General features: G+C 44.4%; 1 pseudogene; it reads left to right on the top strand.

Annotated features, from left to right (window-relative positions):
• Positions 1-6176: 6176 nt before the first annotated feature.
• LOC112900678 lies at positions 6177-8766 on the top strand (annotated as a pseudogene).
• Positions 8767-9086: the final 320 nt, after the last annotated feature.

The raw sequence follows: 9086 nt of genomic DNA, 5'->3' as shown, positions 1-9086 counted from the left end.
TCACTGTAAACAACACCCCAAAGGCTAAACCAGAGGTAAACAAACACTAACTATAGTAATTAATATTTATCGTTTCGTGCAAAACAGCTCCGTGACTCCATGTTAATAACTAGTTCAAATTACTTCTACCACTAGCAGGTTCCCTTTAAACTGAGAAATTGGGTCCAGTACTAAACATAAGTCATGTCGGCATCATCTTCGTTTGGCATGCCATTGAGGGAATGGCGTCATTACCTGCAAGATATCAACTTCTGGTATGTTACCTTCAAAATCTGATCTGTAGAAGTTTACTGTTTTAGTTTAATTTGTAGAGACTAACTCAAACTACTGGACCGTCACATACCCCTTCCCCCCAACCCACCCTTGAAACGAACCCGACCTCCTCATCTGTTTAACAAATCCACAAGTCATAAAGGACCGTTTGTGACAGTACCTTATCATGCAATAAAATAAGAACTATACTGAGATAGCACCATACCACAGTTCTGAACCATCTGTGATAGAGTTTTAACAATTTGTGATGACCTCAAGTATTACTGGAGCTTACACAAAAGGTTTTACGATAAAATGTACGAGCAGTATGTGATAGCCCGGTTGGCAGTCCTTTTGGAGGGTTAGTGCTGTGCTAGTTCTAGTATCTAGTATTGTACTTTTATATCCTAAAGGTATGCTTCTAACTAACAAACTCCATCCAAATACATAGAGAACAAAAACAATTTAGTCATATCTTGCCACATTAGCCACGTCAAAGATGAATTAGGAAATCTAGTTTGACCAAGTTAGATAGGTATTAGGTTATAGGCACAACTATGGCAATACTCTTTGTCTGCCAGTTTAGTCCTGTGCATCAATGACTCAGAAAATTTTGACAAGCTTTCCTTAGACTAGCCAAAATGTGACAAACAATTTTATGAACTAACCTTAGTCAAGTTTGGTTGGAAATTACGTTCAACCTTAATCAGTATACCAACCAAACAAGCTTTAAGTTAATCCTGAAGACATGATAGCAAAAATGTTCTTGATCTTTGGAACAACTCGCAGTAACAAAGATCTGTGATCTCTTTCAACATAGATGACATCAACAAGCATAATAGGAAATGCTTAAATTCTTATATTAATTTTGCTAGTCATGTCTGTAATAAGTCTGCAGATATGTGCACGAATGATAACATGAGAAGCAATCAGTGGCTCACTAAGGCACGGTTGCCGCTACTAGATTGCTTGAACTTCTTGATTCCAAAGATAAAAACTAGCAATAAGCATATGTACTTATATTTAGCCCCTCGAGAATTGATGTGTATAAATAACCAACTTAGGCAATTCTGGAGAAGATTCTCACCATATCATATTCCATAGAAGACAAGGAACTGACCTTTATATCAATCCCTCTATTTTTAAAAATTCCTCTTCCCTTATCTTCCCCCATTTTTTTCTTTTGCCCCCTTCGAGCCAAGAAGAAACTAGCATACATGAAAGCTAAAAACAAGGAGCTTTGTTGGGTCATTTGGAATGTGGGGGCCTTTTTTTATGGATCAGATCACATATTCAGACTTCTCCTTTTCAACAGGAGCTATGCCCTGATCCTTATTCCCTGTTTCTGTGGTTGGCTTCTGTGTTCGGACCTCAGCCACCTTGGAGGTCTCCAACTCCATTGGTGTCTCGGCTATCCTAGTGTTGGTTTCAAGCTATGTGCTTATCTACTGCTTGGCTCGAGGATGGAACAGGGGAGGTGGCATCTTATTGTTGCGCTGGATCATGCCTAGGATTTTGAGATTCGCCTGAGGGGAAGCTTTCAGAGCATGCCATAGCGAGAATGTGAATTGAACAAGGGATTTTAGATAGGTTCGGACTGCCCTTGGGCATAATACCCTACGCCCTACGGGTGGAAGTTTGATTGAGTTCGCCTAAGAGGGCTGGAAGATCAAAAGTGCTCGGGTGCTTTTCCCTTTGTTCTAACTCTTCTCCTTTTTCTCCTCTCCCTCCCCTCCCCTCTCCCGGTCTTGAACCTCCCATTATATAGCTGGGAAGCCCCGTACAACCGAGTGGATAGGGGGGGTTAGGTGCTACAGCTACCATATTGTGGAGCTTTGAGTGCACACATCTGAGCTATCTGCTTCCTAAATCTTCTCATGTTAGGCCCTGGATACTAGGGCTCACACGACATGCTAGTCCCCACTTTCCCCTAGGTGCCATGGTTGCCTCCCATATTTTCCTAGCACACCGTTTCTGCGGTGGGCGGACTTTGTGGAGGACTACGACTGCCTCGGCCCTTCTACCAGTCCCACCTAACAATGGAGGGGGTCGGCCACCGATGGGCGTCTAAAGGTAGGGGCGGACACGCTATGTTCTAGAGCTAGCGTGGCAGCCCACACTGCCGTAGTCCAACATTATGGATCGTGCCTAAATGATCACAGCCCCTCAGAGAGAGGCACATGACATGATAGGGGCATGGGTCACATGAGACACATTTAATGCTCCCGAGGCATCACGCTTGCCCGCCCCTTGGCCCTCTTCCATTCTCAAGTGATGGAGGAGGGCTCTGGTATTTTTGGCTTGGATGCTTGTCTTCGGTAGGCTTCGCTCTGGCCGGTGGGCCCATGAGAGGTAGTTAACCCTGAGCCCCCTCATATTGTGCATGATGTGGCACCGAAGCTGTGCAGGTCCGCACATCAGTTGGGAAACCCTATTCCCATATCGCATTTGGCTACCCTCGGTTGACCGCCCTCGGGTACCATAGTACCCATGGTGTCGAACGAAGTCTTTATCTATATGTTTCCACATTTCACTTCCGAGAAATAAAGATCTAGGTACCTCTTGATCTTGAACCGGCTCAGATCAAAAACCTCTTTGAATATCGATTCCATTAGAGAGTCTCTTCACCACTTCGGCAAGAAGAGCAAAAGACCTCTCAAAAAAAAACCTCCTTAAAGGACTCTCTGGTTTCACTTTCTTAAAGCCATTTAGGATGCGGCAATATAATCTCCATCAATAACAGACTAATGACGCTTGCTCTATCAAGAAATGAACCACCAAAAAATTTGAGCAAGAGATGAATACTAGAAGCTTAGGTTTGTAATACAGATGGCCAAAAGAATCTTTTACTATGGATGAAGTAGTATTTATACATTAGGACATTACAACTAGCCTTTACTTGTAAAACTCCCCCAAAACCATGTAATATAAGGTCAGTTACACTTAGGGGTGGTAACAGATCATGGTCCTAGTAGCCTCTTCACAATCTAATTTGACCCTTATATATTTTTAGCTCAAAATTATATAAGATTAGAGCCCGGCCCTTAGATTATCTAGGCCAAATTTTAAAACCCTTTACCACCCCTAGTTACACTAGCCATCATGGCTGCATAGTTACACTTAAATCATGATCAAGAGAGATAATCACTAACTTAGCTTTTCAATGCCGTAAATTTTGAATTCTAGGGGGTTATTTCATCTACACCACAGCAAGGCCCGATCACATTGGCCACCACCCAAGCTAGGCAAAAATGTCAAGGCTGATTACAATGGCCACATTTTCTTTTTTCTCAATGCTGAAACTAGTAAAATCTGCGCACAATATTAAAATAAACACCTCGTGCACTCTCATAGCCTAGATTATCATATTAATTAGAAACAAATGCTACACCATGAATGTTATGATAATCCAATAATCAAGATTAAATCATCAAATACAAAATATCATCCATGTCAAATACAATTAATAATGGACAAAACTCAGAATCCAAAAATAAGGAAAATTAGTAGTTTGGTTTGATTTGAATTCGGAAGCAAATAGGTACATAAACAATCCATGTTAAATACAATTAATAAATAGATAAATATGGGATAAAAGCAATTAAAACTTATTATTTCGATTTTATTTTGGACTGACCCAAACCTAAACAATAAAGAGCTAGTGTGAAATACACCTAATTAACTAGCAAAATTTGGATAAAATAATAAAAAAATACTTTCCGAGCATATTACAAAGCAAAATAACTAAATAATGAAGCAGTGTAAAATTTAGTTCATAATGATTCAAATATATCTATTATCTTTACGGTTGGCTAAATAAGGGCCTCCATGTTAAGTTTAAATGGTAGAAATTTCCACTTTCACTAAAGAAAGATCTATACCATCTTTTTTAGGATGTAAAATTAAGTGTTTGATTATACAAAGATATGGAAAAAGAAGTGAACTGCAAACCTATATAGAATACTGGGAGCGGTCCAATAGAAGCATGAGATTCTCGATTAGCTTTGTTACCAAAGATGAAAATAAAACTAGATGAATCGACAGTGGTGAGAGGAGAAATCAATCCCTCATTAACCGTGGGAAATGCGACTATGTGGGTGCCAAAGCACCATCCTCCTCCCCGCTACTTTGCTGCCGCTCTCACCCTCCTTTCGTGGCGGCCTCTGATCGATCGTCCTCGAGTCGACCTACAACGACGAGATCAATAGCACTGCCAGCGAGAGGGATGCACCGGACAGAGATTATTAGAGGCAGCCAAACGGCAAGTAGCTGGTGCATTCTGCCTGCGCCATCCTGGAGGTCGTCAAAGCGTGGCAGCGATGACAGCGGCAACATGACGATCGAGTTCCATGAGTAGTCTACATATTTCCCCTACGTACAGCAGCGGCAGTGCTCCACACCAGCGAGAGGAGTCTGAAATTGCGAACATGCAATAATGCCTTTGTCATGTTAGGATACGGCTTTGCAGTTGGGTTTGCACCCGTGGATATGATCTTTTTCTTGTGTGTACATGTGTGGGTTTGCATTTGATACGTGCGCACAGCCAACTTGAAAAAAAGAATTTCGGTTGCATCCTAGTAAAGAAGACACCAGATCATCGCGCACACGAACAGTACTTGAAATTTTTGAAACTCGTATTTTCATAAGTAGTTTAGATTAGCATGTGCCTGGAATCCATTTTTTTTAAAGAATCCTTCTTTTTTCCATACCCAATGTTAACGATAACATTTTACTCCCAGCGAAAGGGCCTCTAGATAGCCTATGGCTAGAGGTCAGAGCTATACCTGATCACGGGTTGGGTGACCTGACGAATCCGACCTAACCCGTCTGAAAAAAACTCAACCTGACCTGATCCGCTTGAAAAAACCCCAACCCGACCCGACCCAACCCGACCCAATCAATATGTGGGCCGGGCTTGGACCGAAATTGTCGACCCGCAACAAAAATTGGGCATGGCACGGACCGATTTTTTGACCCGAAACCCAAAAACCCAACCGACCTGATCCAAAAATTATACATAAAGATTTGGCTTTAACCTGATCCGATCCGAACCCAACCCGACATGTGTTGGGTCAGACTTGGGCCAAAAAAATCCGACCCGATGGGTGGGTTCGGACTGAAGAAAAAATTCCGGGTTTTCTTTGACCCGATCCGAACCAACCCGGCAAGTGACCAGTTCTAGTTAGAACATCTGAGTAGCATCCAGCAGGTCTTGGTTCGACTCCCTGTGGGAGCGAATTAGACGGGCCTAAAATAAAAAATTATAAATAGTAGGTTGGGGCCTCCCTTGCTGACTTCGGTCAAAAACATTTTCACACCCAAATTCTTTATTGCTACCATTATCAAATACATTTGTTGATAAAAAATGCATAACAAGGTGATTTTATATGTCCATGAATAAGGTTGTAATAGTATTGGCATTAACCTTAATGTTTATTGTTGTCGGAAAGTGTGTCAAACATCATAAGTAGAAAAACTTTCTTCTAATTGATAAGAAATGAACTCTAGGACTTAACGTGAGAATGAAAATAAAATAAAAGAGCACAAAAGAGAAGACGATTAACTAACTGGTAAACCTTGAGTGCAAGTTGTTTGATCAAGCACTTAACGAACTCCTTTTTATTTGTGCGGCCAGGCTGAATGGATATCTCAACAGCCCTGCATATCATAACTTGGAAGAAAAACTCGATGGGTTTCAGTGCGTGCAGTGGAATGTTGGGGTCGGACCCACAGCATGTTTCACTCGAGCTATGTCGAGCATCACTCGGGATGTAAGGATCAGGAAACATGGTCCCTTCGACCATGTAATAGAGGTGGACATGAAGCAGGCAGCAGCAACGCTGAAAATTTGGTTCGACATTAATGACATGCTGCATATCAAAGTGGCAGAGCAGCTCGGGGTACTCGAACATACTAAATACGCCATGGACATGGTCGACACTGAGCTGCGGTACTATACCTACGACGTGGAGAAGCAGCAGGATGAGAGAGTCTCACCCCTGGACGCAAAATATAACATACGTCCTATCATAATGCGAGAACTATTTACCAAGAGGTACCTGCTGGTGGTTCAGGATCTCGACAGGCCAATGAAGCCCATCGAGCTTAATCATATGACAGAGGACTTATGGATTCCTGCCCCTTTATGGACACGTTGTTTCTGGATCTTATCCACCACCTCCCAAGATGTCTATGACAGGAGCAAGCCAGATTACGACTGTGTCGTCGAATCCTTTGCTGGGGATGATATATTGATTCTCACACTGCATTCCCTGAAACAAGCGGCCAAGTACATCTCTACTGCGGTTGGCCATGGAGAGGAGAAGTATTGGCATCATGTGGCCCTCCAGTGCTTTCACTACGCCACCATGCTGCTGCTTATTCCCCACAGTTCCAATGTTGACCCGTCAGAGTGTGATGCCCAGGCTGATGTTAGCTCAGATGTGTTGATCCGCCAGTGGGCTGCTCAAGGCATCCTTCCTGTCATCAAGCCAAGTGTCCAAGAAAGAATAATGGGGGAGGACACTGACGGCCACCACTGTCAGTACTATGGTGATGATATATATCAAGTTGGAAATATCATCCTTGAGGCTTTTCGGGAGTATTCGTTGCTGCAGCTGCCTTTTTCTCCTGCAACAGAAGATGATGGAGCCATAATATCTGCTGCATGTTTCCTAGCATATCATAGCCTTGTTGTAGAGCCCCTCACATCCGATGAACTCTGTGAGGGAAATCACTCTCAGTTGGAGCACATGCAGTGTATCTCACATGTGGGCGACCAAGGATGGCATGTAAGCAGAGATTGGTGGAGCCAGGGGTCCAGCGGCCCGACCACACTTACTATAAGGCATTGCTCGCAACAGTCGAGGTTGTTCATGAAGCTTGAGTCTGATGATTTCTTGGCCAAGCTCCCTTGTCTTCGTGTTCTTGATATTTCCTACACTCCAATAGAGTCGCTTCCTCCTTCAATCTGCTGTCTCCAAAAACTCCAATTGCTTTCCCTTAGGGGCTGCTACAACCTCAGAAGTCCATTCAGCTTCCCAGATACTGAAATTACTCTCTGTGAAAACAACACCAACAAAAAGCTCAACTTGCTCTACCTCGATCTCTCCTATTCAAATATAAACACATTCCAGTGCGACTTCTTCCATAAGATTCCGAAAGAGCTCCTGCTTGTCAAATGCTCCAACCTTGAGGAGCTGCCACCCTCGGCTCTTGCATTGTCTAGTCTAACAAAACTCGAGCTAATCGATAACAAGAAATTGATTTCATTCTCGAGGTTAACAGAGATAGCATTGGATGGGCATGGCAACCTTAATTCATTCTCATTGGTTGGTACACCACATATAAAGCGATTGTCATTGCACGGATGTAGTAAGCTAGAATCCGTGGACATTAAGGAAGTTGATGCATTGGAGGAGCTTGATCTGTCTGCTACGGCTATCAAGGAGCTCCCAGACAACATCCCTAATCTGCCCAAGCTTAAGTGTTTGCTTCTCAGGGGAGTTCCTTCCCTGAGACGATTCCCTTGGCATAAGCTGCGTAGACTTCCAGATGTGTTTTGCTTGGATCAATGCTCAGATGGAACTGTTAATCATCATTACAGTCCAGAAGCTGCTCAGGTGTGCATAAGTGATTCCAGATTGTTTTATAGCTTCAATGACGCCACCAGGAATTTAGTAATAAGGCGTGGACGACTTTTGAAATCATTCTATGTTCAAGTTACGTCATGCAAGGCCACAACTCGGGAGATACAGGATGGAGAGGACATGGTGAAAACCAACAAGCTTCATGCGTCATTGGCAGCCTATGCTAATGTACACCGTGGCTATCTGACAGACGGAGTCTCGATGATGTCAATGGATGACGTGCCTCCCTTTCGGGAGACTGAGCGTCATGTGGAGATCTCAGCAGTGGAGCGGTATCAGCATGGTCTGAAGCATCTTCTGGAAGTCATTAAATCAATTAGCATGTCAGACGATACTCACGTCTCCGGCCTCAATGATCTGAGTGGTTTGGAAATGCTGGAGGAATGCAAGCTCCAGCGGTGCCATCGGATGATGCTTGTCTTTGATAAAGTGTATACATATTTACTGGGGCAGAGTCTGAAGAATGCACATGCCAAGTCTCGTGACGCTCGACATCCTCTTCTGCTACAATCTCAAGGCAATTTTCTACTACAACTACCGTTCTTATAGTTTCGAGCTCCCATGTCTTCGGAGGATACACCTCCAGGAGCTGCCCCTGCTGGAGCATCTTCGCGACGAGGACGTCGTCCTGACCGCGCCCGCGTGGGAGGAGCTCCACGTTCGCGGGTGCTGGAGCTTGCGCCGCCTCCCGCGCCTCGACCAACGACCAGGCAAGAAGGCCGTGACGGTGAGCGGGGAGCGGGCCTGGTGGACCAAGCTCCGCTGGGACCGGCACAACTCGCACCGCGGCAGCTACGAGCCCAGGCTTCCCCCGGCGTCCGCCTCCATCCGCGAGCGCGTCGTCATCAAGACCTACCTCAGATGAAGGAATTGAGCCATGCCCAAGCCGCAAGCTCATCCAGAAGGTACGTGATGTGATTTTCAGTCAGCATTAGCTTGTCATATCATATACTAGCATGATCCACCCAATCAGCAGCTTCCAACATTATTGATCAGATTTGTCGTCGATTCCACAGCAACCTCCGTCTCCCACTCATGCACGCCGCCGCCCATTGCATGCCCTCGTCCAGAGTTTCACCATGCCCGGCCGCGTCGATCTCCAGTTTCCAAATAAGAGGTTTGGTTTTTCTGCCGGCTGCTTCATTGTCCGGCCGGCCGGCCTCCCACCCAGCAGGCCGGCGCATC

This window comes from Panicum hallii, chromosome 7 (genome assembly GCF_002211085.1).
Source record: "Panicum hallii strain FIL2 chromosome 7, PHallii_v3.1, whole genome shotgun sequence".
Lineage (NCBI taxonomy): Eukaryota > Viridiplantae > Streptophyta > Magnoliopsida > Poales > Poaceae > Panicum > Panicum hallii.
The sequence above is the reverse complement of the archived record's forward strand: the minus strand, read 5'-3'. Positions and strand labels throughout refer to the sequence as shown.